Source organism: Gorilla gorilla, chromosome X (genome assembly GCF_029281585.2).
Source record: "Gorilla gorilla gorilla isolate KB3781 chromosome X, NHGRI_mGorGor1-v2.1_pri, whole genome shotgun sequence".
Lineage (NCBI taxonomy): Eukaryota > Metazoa > Chordata > Mammalia > Primates > Hominidae > Gorilla > Gorilla gorilla.
In genome coordinates this window covers 12811546-12822453 of record NC_073247.2, presented here as the reverse complement: position 1 = coordinate 12822453, position 10908 = coordinate 12811546, and positions in this window count along the sequence as shown.

Genomic DNA, 10908 nt, shown 5'->3' with positions numbered 1-10908 from the left:
AGACCATTTAGAATGCACCACCAAACCTAAAGTAGGATCCTATACAACAACTTCCTAGGAGAAAAATAAAAAGGAGGTAGAAAAACAGCTCAGAATGAACCAAGGACCATCAACCAAATGGAAGGTCCAGAGCTGCAGAGGACTCACCGGTTCCACTGGAGGAGAAACCTAAAGCCAGGGAGGGCTTCCAATGGCCCCGCGGGTACCTTAGCTCCGGGTTCGGGCAACTGCGTCAAGGATTCTGAGTCTTTTCTGAGGCCCCACGTGTAGGACACCAATTAATGTCCATGAAAAGAGTCAAACTCTGTAAAATATTTGAAAAGAGTTATTCATTTAACCAATGGCTCACGACACAGCCCCAAGGAGGTCCTGAGAACAAGTGCCCAAGGTGGTTGGGTGACAGCTTGGCTTTATACAATTTACGGGGACAGGAGACATCAATCGACACATGTGAGACGTACAATGGCTTAGTCCAGAAAGGTGGGATTCCATTCAAAGTGAGGAACTTCCAGGTCGTAGGTGGATTCCAGGATTTTCTGATTAAAGACCTGTAATCAATAGAAAGGAAATGTCTGGGTGAGGATAAGGCGTTGAGGAGACCAAAGTTTTTATTATGCACATGTAGCCCGCAGGTAGCAGGCTTCAGAGAAATCAGATAGTAAATGTTTCTTATTAGACTTAAAATGGTGCCAGACTCTTGCTTAACCTTTCCTGGATCAGAAAAAATAATAATTTTACAGTGGAGAATTCCAACAGACACCACTTAATCCAGGTGATGAAATTTAACATCACCAGGACAGGACATACAGACATCATGCACTCCGTAACACGACACACTGAAAACTTACATCAATTCTGATGATTTTTTTGCCAAAAATGCATAACCTCAGTCTAATCATGAGAAAACACTGGACAAAACCAAACTGAAGGCTGGGCACAGTGGCTCAAGCCTGTAATCCCAGCACTTTGGGAGGCTGAGGCGGGTGGATCACCTGACGTCAGGAGTTTAGACCAGCCTGGCCAACAAGGTGAAACCCCGTCTCTACTAAAAATACAAAAACTAGCCGGGCGTGGTGGCGGGCGCCTCTACTCCCAGCAATTGTGGAGGCTGAGGCATGAGAATTGCTTGAACCTGGGAGGAAGAGGTTGCAGTGAGCCAAGATCGCGCCACTGCACTCCAGCCTGAGGGATAAAGGGAGACTCTGTCTCAAAAAAAAAAAAAAACAAAAAACTGAAGAACAATCTATAAAGTAATTGACCATTACTTAGATTGGATAGTGGAACAGAATCATATCAAATGCATCTATTATTTTCAACATTTTGTTTGTTTTTAATTAAGCTGCCTCCTACACTACTGTATGTCCGGATTTTATGTTTATTTTCCCATTCAGAAAGCCTATCTTTTTTAAAGGAATTTTAATCCATCCATGTTTATTATGATCATGGTAATATTTGGATTGAGTCCTGCAGTTTCACTTTATATTATTTTCCCTTTTTTACATATATCAGATTTTCTGCTTCTTCGGTGTAATTCTTTCCCACCCACCTCTGACTGCATGAATCAGGTTTTCTTCAATCCACGCATTTCCCATTAAGGCTCTGAAACTTGTACACATCTTTTCTAGTTTTCTAGTGGTAACCACCTTTCACCTGTCAGCACACGTATTTAAGCTTATATTTTCTATCAAATATAAAGATAGTCATTACCTATGTCTTCTTCCCAGACAAAACAAAAACATGAACATATGCTTATTCTCTCTTTCTTCTCTGCTCTTTCAATTACCTCCCATGTGAAATGTTAATTCCAGATTATTTTCACAACTGTGCACTAACACATTCAGACTTTGTTTTATACATTTATTTATTCAGCACTGCTTCCTGTGTACTCTCTTCTTTTTATTATTATTATTATTAGTAGTAGTAGTAGTAGTATTTTGAGACAGGGTCTTGCTCTGTCACCCAGGCTGGAGTGCAGTAGTGTAGTCATAGCTCACTGCAGCTTCAATGTCCTGGGCTCAAGTGATCCTCCCACCTCAGCCTTCTGAGTAGCTGGGACTACAGGCATGTGCCACTCAGCAATTTTAAACAAATTTTTAGTAAACACTCAGCAATTTTAAACGAATTTTTAGTAAAGATGAGATTGCACTATGTTGTGCAGGCTGGTCTTGAACTCCTGGACCCAAGCGATCCTCCCACCTCAGCCTCCCAAAATGCTGTGGTTACAGGCATGAGCCACTGTGCTTGGCTGCTCTCGCCTTTCTTGGATTACATTCCATTTTGCTGGAGTCAATCAACTAACTTTTTCCTCAAAGGTCTTTGAGGGATAACATTTTTGAGCATTTGCAAATTTGAAACCCTCTGTAAAGCTCAAAAATGGCACATTCATTTTCTTCAGTCTCTCCATACCTCAGGTGATATGGTTTGACTGTGTCCCCATCCAAAGCTCACCTTCAACTGTAGCTCCCATAATTGCCACGTGTTGCAGGAGGAACCCAGTGAAAGATAATTGAATCATGGGGGCGGTTTCCACTGTTCTCATGGTAGTGAGTAAGCCTCATGAGATCTGATGGTTTTATAAGAGGTTTCACTTGGCTCTTTTTTCTCTCTTGCCTGCCACCATGTGAGATGTGCCTTTTGCCTCCTGCCATGATTGTGAGGCCTCCCCAGTGATGTGGAACTGTGAGTCCATTAAACCTCTTTCCTTTATAAATTACCCAGTCTTGGGTATGTCTTTATCAGCAGCACGAGACTAATACCTGAGGAATATGTTCTTCCTGGCAAACATGCAGGGCAGCAAACACAAAGACACTCTGGGGCTATTTCTTAAATCTCCCTCCTACTACCTTAACAATTCTCCAAAATAATGCTGTGAGTTTTGGAAAATATAATAATGAAGGAAGGGTTTGCTCCCATCACCTCGTTGCCAGCTCTCTGGTAAAACCACAGAAAATCTCTTCTCAGACACCTTCCAGAACTCACGTCTTTAAGGTTCATGGTAGGAGGCTTCCCACGTGGGAGCGTCCCTGATGAAGACTCTGTCTGTCCTTCACTCTCTCTCAATTCCCCCAGTCCTCTGCATATGTGCCTTTTCATGTCCTAGCATGGGATGATAGACAGATCAGGGCAGATGGTTTGAGTAAGACTCCTACTTCAGCTACCTCATGTTTCTTATACATTCATTTAACACCTCTTATTTTGTCAGCATTTTATTTTTATTTTTAATTGATAAATTATATATATATTATATATAAGATTTTATATATAACATTATATACAATATTTTATATATAACATTATATACAATATTTTATATATAACATTATATACAATATTTTATATATAACATTATATACAATATTTTATATATAACATTATATACAATATTTTATATATAACATTATATACAATATTTTATATATATTATATATAATATATATGTAATATTATATATATTATATATAATATATATAATATTATATATATTATATATAATATATATAATATTACATATATATTATATATAATATATATGTAATATTATATATATTATATATAATATATGTAATATTATATATAATATATATGTAATATTATATATATTATATATAATATATATGTAATATTATATATATTATATATAATATATATGTAATATTATATATATTATATATAATATATGTAATATTATATATATTATATATAATATATGTAATATTATATATATTATATATAATATATATGTAATATTATATATATTATATATAATATATATGTAATATTATATATATTATATATAATATATATGTAATATTATATATATTATATATAATATATATAATTATATATATTATATATTATATATAATTATATATTATATATTATATATCATATATAATATATAATATATATCATATATTATATATCATATATATAATATATTATATATATAATATATAATATTGTATATAATATTTTATATAAAATATTATATATAATATATATAGTACCATGGAATGCTTTGATATATGTTCACAATGTGGAATGATTACATCAGGCAAGTTAATAAATCTATCCCCTCCCAGGAGCAATAAGCTTAGTGATCTATTGCACAGAATGGTGACCATAATAAGTAATAATGCATGGTATATTTTAATGACCACTTCTTCCTAATCTAAGTTCTGGGTTAAGAAAATTCAACCTCAGTCTTTCTTGTAATAAAATAAAATTACTGTCATCTTAAAGTGCTCGTTCCAGCCTCTTGTGTTTTCGCATATTTATCTATGTAATCTTTGCAGCAACTCTATGAAGCATTTGCTATTGTAGTCATTTTAAAGTTGAGACATTGCACTACAGAGAAGTTAAGTGGCGCTTATTTTTCCCTAGCCAATAAATAGAAAGAACTTGAAAAACAGACATTCAGTTTTAGACTCTGCATGTTTCAGCACCATTTTTTATTTCTCTAAAAATGCTGAATTGTGGAGGACAGATTGGCTACTTTGACTGTCTGAAATGGACATGTCTGGTTGGTACCTATCTACCATCATATCCCCTGGATTAACATAAAACAAACCGAGTCTTTTCCTCATGGCCATTTCCTTCTAATGGCTCAAGAAAACATCAATGACAAGTCTCTAGCAAGAACACCTGTGGCATGCTTGAACGCATTGACCGAGTAGTTGAGAAATGTTTGTCTGGCGCCCTCTTGTGGCACATTAGTGAAGTGGGGGCATAATTAATTGGTTCATTTAGGTCAAAGGTTCATTTACATTGCAGTGTGGCTGCAATGTAAAGAGGGATAAGAAATAGCAGAATGGGGGCGGGTGTGGTGGCTCACGACTGTAATCCCAGCACTTTGGGAGGCCGAGGCAGGTGGATCGCCTGAGGTCAGGAGTTCGAGACCAGCCTGGCCAACATAGAGAAACCCTGTCTCTACTTAAAAATACAAAAAATTAGCTGGGTGTGGTGGCGGGCGCCTGTAATCCCAGCTACTGGGGAGGCTGAGGAAGGAGAATCGCTTGAACCCAGGAGGCGGAGGTTGCAGTGAGCCGAGATCGCACCACTGCAGAATTGAATAAAGAGAAAATGATGGATTTGGGGTGATGTAGGACCTGCTAGCTGCCCTCTCTCTCTCTCTCTCCCTCTCTCTCTCTCTCTCTCTCTCCACACACACACACACACACACACAAATTTGAGAACAGCATTAAAGACAAGTAATACAAGGGAGCTCTGAGTGAAATAAGTAATCTTCAAACTTCAAAAATTGCAAAAGATGTTGTTATTGCATTTGTTTGTTCGGTCGGTTTTTGGGGTTTTGTTTGGTTTTTGAGAAAAGATCTCCCACTGCACTCCAGCCTGGGCGACAGAGGGAAATTCCATCTCAAAAAAATAAAAATAAAGAATTAATTATGGTAAAATAACACATAACAAAATTTACCATTTTAAATCATGTTTAAGTGCACAGGCTAGTGATATTAAGAACATTCATTGTTGCTGGCACGGTGGCTCACACCTATAATCCCAGCACTTTGGGAGGCTGATGCAGGTGGATGGCTTGAGGTCAGGAGTTCGAGACCAGCCTCGTCAACATGGTTAAATCCTGTCTCTACTAAAAATACAAAAATTAGCTGGTTGTAGTGGTGTGTGCCTGTAATCCCAGCTACTCAGGAGGCTGAGGCAGGAGAATCACTTGAACCCAGGAGGCAGAGGTTTCCGTGAGCTGAGATCACACGACTGCACTCCAGCCTGGCTGACAGAGTGAGGCTCTATCTCAAAATATAAAGTATAATAAAATAAAGAACATTCATTGTTGGCCACATGTGGTGGCTCACACCTGTAATCCCAGCACTTTGGGAGGCCAAGGCAGGAGGATTGCTTGAGCCCAGGAATGGTAAGAAGAAGCAGCAGAAGCAGACAGAGGACCAAACTGAGGACTAGCTAAAACATGGAAGCAGCATTCCATAAGACATGCCTAACAGCATGCCATGTCAGTTTACCATTGCCATGGCAACATCTGGGCATTACTGGCCTCTTCTATGGCAATGACCTGAGCGCTCAGAAGTTACCACCCTTTTCCTAGAAATTTCTGCATAAACTGCCCATTAATCTGCATGCAATTAAAAGTGGGTATAAATATGACTGCAGCAGTGCCCTGAGCTCCTGTTCTCTGCAGGAGTGGTCACAGAACTGTGACACTACCTTCTCCATGAAGCTGTTGCTTCCACCACTGGCTTACTCATTGAATTATTTCCTGAGGGAAGCCAAGAACCCTCCTAGGCTAAGCCCCAATTTGGGGCTCACCTGCCCTGCATCCATCTGTAGATCTTTTCTTTGTCTTTTGTAGTCTGCAGTCACAAATGCTTCAAATTTTGGATTTATGTTTGTTTATCCTGCTTTGAATTACTTCCTATGTGTATTGCCAAATGCCTTTCTTCAATTAAATAATTGTTTTAGCCATGTTTCTTTATTTTTTCTTAAATGTTGACTCTTTGCCATTTTTCTTATTTTGTGTTTAAGGAATCATGATTAACTGCAATTGATGATGCTTACAACAACATTTGTAATAATAACATTTATTGACTGCTTATTCTACACAAGGCGATTTCACATTAATTAATGCATGTAATCCTCATAGCTACTCTGTGAAGTAGACACTGGTTTTCCTTATTTTACACATGAAGAAACCAAATCACAGAGACATTTCCACGATGATATAGCTACGAGGAAGCAAAGTCAAGAACTTCAGCCCAGCATTTTTTCTCATAACCAGATGTGTATCGGACAGGAAGAGAAAAGAAGGAAAGAGAGAAAATCAAGAAGTCAAACTGACTATAATAGCACTACTTCAAGTTTTATGTGACCCTCTGCTTCATGAAAAAATTAAGTACTTATCATGATTTATTAGAAAGCTAGCATGCCTGGGTATAGAATCTGCAAGCAGAAGTTTCTAACTTATGACATTGGACCTGATGCTTCCATGAATTCTAGGAACAAAAGCTCTACAAGAATCTGCTGAAGTCACCTTGATTTGCTCTTTTCCTTGGGCAATGGCACAATTATATACTAGAAAAAAATTATACAACAAATGCTCCCCTCCAGGTTCACTGTTATATGGGCCCACTTTAATTTCACCGAGCTCTTGAAAGAACTGATTTCTGAGGAGAAAACAATGGGTTGGGCCATCAGTTTTTATCCCAAATGGAATGAATCAGTCAGGTGAGCTCTGCTCCTATGACCATTGTAACAGTAAGTTTGTGGTGGGTAACACGTGGTCCCCATGGTCTCAGGGAGCCATGGGAAGGATGTCATCTTCCTTGTCACACCCACAGAAGGGGAAGGTCCCACAGCATGGCTGCAGCCATGGTTTCCAAATTGTGTTGAACACAGAGAACTGCTGTGGGACGGGTGTTAGTGTCCTACGATGCTCTCTTATGGCTGCCTCCATCTTTTTGATCACGGAGTCAAATAATGGCTCATTGTCAGGGTTCAACGGAAGGGCTTCCGAAGGGTCTCTTGAGATGTCAAAGAGGAGTGGTGGGTCGTGGTAGGTTACATCCCCCGAACATGAACATATTCCACTCCCATAGCAGGCACCTGTTCCTTCAGGGTAGAATTTAGGAGTCACATAATGAGCTTTCCACACAGTTGCACCTAAAAAACAAGTTGCATTATGTGTGATACCATCTTTGTGGTGATTTTAGGACTCTTTTCGTTAAAGATGTTTTTCTCAAAAGCTTTTTCTAGGTAATGGGCATATTCAGCTGGTGAATATCCTATAAACTAAGTTCCTTTGAACAAGTCTTACAACATCAACATTCAAATAAATTGAAATAATATCAAGCTTCTTCTCTGACCACCAAAAAACAAAAAAAGAAAATCCCGAAAATAACAAGGGGAACTTTGAAAATTATACAAATCCATAGAATTAAAAAAAAAATGCTCCTGAATGACCCACAGGTCAATGAAGAAATTAAAAACTAAATTGTAAAATTTCTCAAAATAAATGATCATGGAAACACAACATACCAAAACCGATGGGATACAGCAAAAGCAGTATTAAGAGGGAAGTTTATAGCTATAAGTGCCTACATTAAAAAAGAGGAACACCTGCAAATAATTCATGACGCATCTTAAAAAAACAGAAAAATAAGCTCAAACTGAACCCCAAATCAGTAGAAGAAAAGAAATAATAAAAGACCAGAGCAGAAATAAATGAAAGTAAAATGAAGAAAGTCAAAACACTATCAAGGAAACAAAAAGTTGGGTTTTTTTTTTTTAAAGCTATACAAAATTGATAAACCTGTAGCCAATCTAAGGAAGAAAAAGGAGAGAAGATCGAGATAAATAAACTCCAAAATTAAAAGGAGACATTACAGGCTAAGGCTGCAAAAATTCAAAGGGCTCTTGTGGTGACCGTGGGAAACTGTATGTCAATAAATTGGAAAATCTCCCTGAAATGAAAATTACTTCCTGCTGACGAGGGGACGGAGAGTTTTTTGGCTTTGGGTTGACAGTAGGAGCAATGCCGTCTGTAGATGTTTCTGGGTAGTTGTCTGTGAAATGGCCGTGATCCTGTTAGTTAAAATTTTCTGAAAAAGGTTAATTAGGCAGGGTAAGAAAATTAGTCCCAGGCATATTATTAGGAGAGGGCCCAGAAATAGGATGACCCATGCTATGATTTTGTTCCCAAACCAAGAACTTATTTGGTTGTTTTGGTACTCCCTTAGCTTTTTAGCCTTTTCTGTAAGTTGTTTTTAGCAGCGTTTTTTTTTTTACTAGGCCTGATTGGTTGATAAAGAAACAATATTTCTTACCTAATGAGAGGTAGAAGCACATGTTTGGAAAGGCCCATGTGTTAGTTTCTGTTAGTAAGCGTTATTCCTGCTAAGAGGCTAATAATTAAGCAAAATGCTACAGTAATTGAGATTGTTTTTGTCTGACATTTTACCCTGAAGGTGCTACAGTATATAGTTTTACTGCAAATAGTAGAGTGAGTAAAGCAGTTTCCACAAGGGTGGTGTAGTAAATAATTTCCATTAAAAAGTTGTAATATTTGGCTTGAAAGGAGAGGTAGGAATGACAAAAGTGTTTGGTGAGGTAGGGGTGAGACTGAGTAAGACGAGCAGTTCTTTCTCGGTTATTTATTTTTTATGATTTTTAGCTTAAGATTTCCTATTTCTTTATTTGCTCCTGTGAGGGTTAGGGGGCTTAGAGGCAGTGCCTGCTGAAACATCTAGTTTCCAGTTTATAGGGCTTTAAGAAAGCACAGCTTATTTTGAAGACTTGTAGTCAGAAAAATTAGAATTTAATTTAAACAGTAGAAAATAATAACTGAAAAACATCAGGCAACTCTAGGATTTAACAAGAGGGGTGTCATAGTTTTGGAAACACAATTTCCTCTCTCCACTTTCCCATTTTTATTAAAAGACAGATTATGGTAGGTTTGCTTTAGGATACTTGGCTTAATTATTTGCATAGAGTGCTGCAAGAATAATTATTTGTTACATAGGCCTTTTAAATTGGCTTTGATGGAATTTGGTTTTGTAGAAGCAATCTGAGATAAGACTTTTTAAAGCCAAGCCCAGCCATGGATTTGTACCATTAAATACCTATGAGTTGGGTGAATTCCTCTCCTCTTGATGTTTCAAGATAACTTAGGTTCCTGGCCTGTTAGAAAGTGACATGTTTTATTTACCACAGATCACAAACCCTGTACGGGGACTGTGTACACAAAATATGAGGCCAGTTTTTCAAGGGCTTTGTTGGCTTTATAAGTTAAAGCTGGATTCCTTAAAGGAAAAGCACACCATTCCAGTTAAAGCCTCGGTAAGAATAACCAGTTTTTCCAATCGTGTCCCGTTACAAAAGAAAACAGATTCTTGTTGTATTTATGCAGATAACTATATGGCCATAACTTAAGGATACTCATAGATAGTTTCCAAATTGTGGAGAGAATCAGGTAGAGAGAAACAAGTATCCTCCGAATTTTATTGATGGGAGTTAACAGTTAAAAGTTAAACAGTTAAAAGTGAACAGTTAACTCCCATACATATGGGAGTTAGCAATTAACAGTTAACAGTTAAAAGCTGTTAATCGCTTAAAAAGAGTTTCTTTGACTTTGAAAGGCAAAACAAAGGGTTAGCAATATTTTAAGCAAAACGTTAAACAGATTAGTTTCCTATTAGTTCGGTTTATGCAGTTAATTCCTGTCCTGCTTTTTATCAGAAACCTGCATTCAGAGCTTTATAGCTGATTAGAAAACCACCCTTTGAAGAGGACTAAAACAAGACAACAATTGCTTATGGATGACAAAAAGTTTGAGGGTAGCCATAGTTAAAGACACAGTTGACAAAGATATCCGTTACCTCGGTGGCACACAATAATTTTAACAAAACAATTATACTTATTACTGATAATGTACACTAAGCTATATCAGAATGATAGGAATCTGCCATAACTTTGGAACACATCCCAATAGCATATTTATACAACTATAGCCCAAAGAAAGCCAAATACCATTTTATATTTGACAATGCTTCCTGTATGATTTTATATCAAATAAGCCAAATTTTACCATTGTATTAGTGTGCTATTAATGTTAAGCTCCATTTTTAATAAAACCTTGTAGACGCATTTACCCAATTTTCATGTTTGACCAGAAGGTAAGCGTGTTATAGACCCTTTTTAACCGTTTATACTTTTTGTTAAAGAGCAGGTTAGTGCTTTAACAGAAACCCATTGTGCTTTTATTTTAATGCTCAATTTACAGAAAACCTGAATGTGATACCCCTTTAACTTTAGCCAGTATGTACACACACGAAATTTTCTTTACAATTAACCTTCCAAAACTTGCTTGAACCTTTAAAACAATGTTTTAACCTTTTAATGTAGGCAAAAATCCACATTCTTAAG